Source organism: Rutidosis leptorrhynchoides, chromosome 8, assembly GCF_046630445.1.
Source record: "Rutidosis leptorrhynchoides isolate AG116_Rl617_1_P2 chromosome 8, CSIRO_AGI_Rlap_v1, whole genome shotgun sequence".
Taxonomy (NCBI): domain Eukaryota; kingdom Viridiplantae; phylum Streptophyta; class Magnoliopsida; order Asterales; family Asteraceae; genus Rutidosis; species Rutidosis leptorrhynchoides.
In genome coordinates, this window is record NC_092340.1 from 348,015,442 (window position 1) to 348,018,698 (window position 3,257).

Genomic DNA, 3,257 nt, shown 5'->3' on the forward strand with positions numbered 1-3,257 from the left:
TAATGCGCCAGATTATGAAATCAAAGGACAAATCCTACACATGGTAACTAATCAGTGCCAATATAGTGGTATGCCAAAAGAAGATCCAAACGAACATCTTCGAACAATTAATAGGATCTGTACTCTATTCAAAATCAGAGAAGTTGAGGATGAACAGATCTATCTCATGTTGTTTCCCTGGACTTTAAAGGGAGAAGCCAAAGATTGGTTAGAATTGTTACCCGAAGGAGCGATTGACACATGGGATGTCTTAGTTGAAAATTTTCTTAAAAGATTCTTTCCGGCATCTAAAGCCGTGAGACTTCAAGGAGAAATTGTTACGTTTGCGCAAAAGCCAAATGAAACATTATATGAGGCGTGGACAAGATTCGGAAAGTTGTTGAGAGGATGTCCTCAACATGGTTTAGACACTTATCAAATAGTACAAATATTCTACCAAGGATACTACATTACTACACGAAAAGACATCGACATAGCAGCTGGTGGTTCCATTATGAAGAAAACCGCAACTGAAGATTACAAAATTATTGATAACACAGCCTCCCACTCACATGAGTGGCACCAGGAAAAAGATATTTTTCGTTCATCTAAAGCGGCTAGAGCCGATTCTAGACCATGACTTTGATTCCGTTTCCGCAAAAATAGATGCTTTCGAGAGACAAATGGAAAAGATGACTAAAGATATTCACGCAATAGAATCAGTTGTGAGCAATGCGGTGGACCACACTTAATAAAAGATTGTCACATCGAGCAAACGATGGAACAACGTGAGAATGTTTCCTACAAGAACCAAAGGCCGGAAAATAATTATCAAAATAATTATCAACCGCCAAGGCCAAACTTCAATCGAAATCAAAACATTCTTTACTATCCAAATGGACCCAACAATAACTCGTACAACCAACAAGGTCCGAATAACCAACTAACTCAAAATAACACTTTCAATCAACAAAGACCTAACTTGTATAAATCATCACAATAAACCGAAGAGAAAAAGCCAAATCTAGAAGAAATGATGGCAAAGCTAATGGAATCTCAAACACAATTTATTACATCTCAAACCCAAACGAATGAGAGGTTTGATCAGTCATTAAGAACTCAACAAGCTTCCATTTTGAATCTAGAAAAACATGTAGGTACTCTTGCTAACATGATGAGTGAGAAAGAACAAGGAAAGCTACCGAGTAATACTGAAATAAATCCTCGTAATGAGAATGTTAATATGATGTCAACAAATTCTGAAAAATCAGCACCAGAAGATGGGAAGGTTTTCGATGTGAGTAACAATGAAGAAGTTACACCACTACCACCACCCGAGTATGTAAAGCCAGTGGTGGCACCATACAGACCACCCATCCCGTTTCCAAGAAAAGGAGTTGAGTATGAGCAAGTGATAGGTAATAAAGTTTGTGATACCTCTGGAAAGAAGAAGAAGAATAAGAAAGTGCAAGAAACAAAAATCGTAAAAATAAACCCGGTGAAGACAGTTCCACCGAAACTTCCACCAAGGTTGGGTGATCCGGGGGAATTTATTTTTCCTTGTCTACTTAGTGATTGTGTCATGTATGATGCACTAGCAGATTTAGGTGTGAGTGTGTGTGTTATTCCTCTTTCATTATATAAGAGATTAGGAGTAGGTGAGTTAATTCCAACGGAAATGAGTGTTCGACTCTTTGATCAAACCATTAGGCACCCAGTTGGAATTGCTGACAACCTACCCATTCAAGTAGGTAATTTAACCTTTCTAGTCGAATTTATTGTCATTGACATAGAAGAGGACCCAAACATTCCTCTAATTTTAGGTCGACCATTCTTAGCATCCACCGGGGCGTTATTTGATGTAAGAGATGGTAGAATGACACTTAGTAATGATGAAAAATCGATCACCTTTGTGAGTCAAAAGTCTAAATCTCCACCAACCATAACCGTTGAACCAATAAAAATGATTGGTAAGAACCATATTATTTTACCAACTCCAACGGTAGTGCTTAACAATAATAAAACGCCTAAGTGTGGGGAAGATGAAGTAAAACCTAATGATGACCTGATAACAAAGAACCCCGTTGTTGATACGAAATTAAATAACACCGTTATTAATAGTTCAATGAAGAAACTTATTAAACGGATTCGCGAGGCTAGAACCAAGGGGAACTTTAAGTTATGTAACCGGTTAGTATCCAATCTATCGCCTAAAGAAAAGGCGAAACTAGTTGAATTTGTGGATATTACACAGGAATCCGACCAATGGCTTAAAGCAAAAGTCACAGATATGCAAGTTGATTATGGTCCAAGAGAAATTGACAATGAAGTTAATCACAATTTCGACACCACAGCTACCTAAGTGTGGGGAGATTCAAATGTTCTAAAAAAAATGCTGTCTAAAGTTAGTTGTTCTGTTCTCGTGTAGTTCTAAGAATGAAATCCGATTGGTCTTTTCTACTAGCAGACACTAAAGAACTAGTTTTCTCCCCACATTCTAATTTTTTTTTGTTTTGTAGGTTTTATATAAAATTAATATGCATTTTAAATTTATGTTTTGTGTGAATTTAAAAAATAAAAATTTGCTTTATTTCATTAAGTTTAAAAAAATGATTTCTAAAATTAGTCGTAAGTTAAAGACTAGGTCATGGAACCGAAATTACTTTAACCGAGGACGGGGCAAAAAATTTTGTTATCATTATTTTTAATTTTATTGATCTAAAGTATGCCAAAAAAATTAAAAAACCCGAAGATCTTTTTTTTTAAAACAATCGCTTTAAAAATGACAAATTTTAAATTTTGTCGAGGGACGGACTAGGTAAACATACCGAAACTACCTAAAGTAAAAGGAAACAAAATTTTAAAAATTATTCATTTAAATTGTTTTAATAAATAAAGGTTTTATAAAAAAAAATATGTAAAAGTATGTATATATATGTTTGTAGTTTATCTCATGTACAAAACAGGGTAAAACAGCGCACTTTCAAAGACTGGTATTAAAGTTCAGCAAAAGCTACTAATTTTGACGACAAGACGAAAAATATCAAATGTGATATAAAATAATATGTTTGCAAACTCGGTATTTTTAATCACTTTTCTACACTAATCACCCTCATGAATTTATAATTATAGTCTGATTTCATGCAAATGAGGGCATTGCATGATCTCAAGTGTGGGGAAGGGTTATAAATTCTCTCGGGTTTACACTTAGTTTAATTGCCAAATTTTGTGAAAATTTGAAAAAATTTCAACTAAATAAATTCAAAATCATGTTTATA

The 3,257-nt window shown here is 34.6% G+C and overlaps 1 non-coding gene across 1 annotated transcript; it reads right to left on the minus strand.

Annotated features, from left to right (window-relative positions):
• Positions 1 to 298: 298 nt before the first annotated feature.
• LOC139865422 (small nucleolar RNA R71) lies at positions 299 to 405 on the minus strand. Its single transcript, XR_011764943.1, has one exon. It is a non-coding gene; the product is annotated as a small nucleolar RNA R71 (small nucleolar RNA).
• Between the last annotated feature and the right edge of the window lie 2,852 nt (positions 406 to 3,257).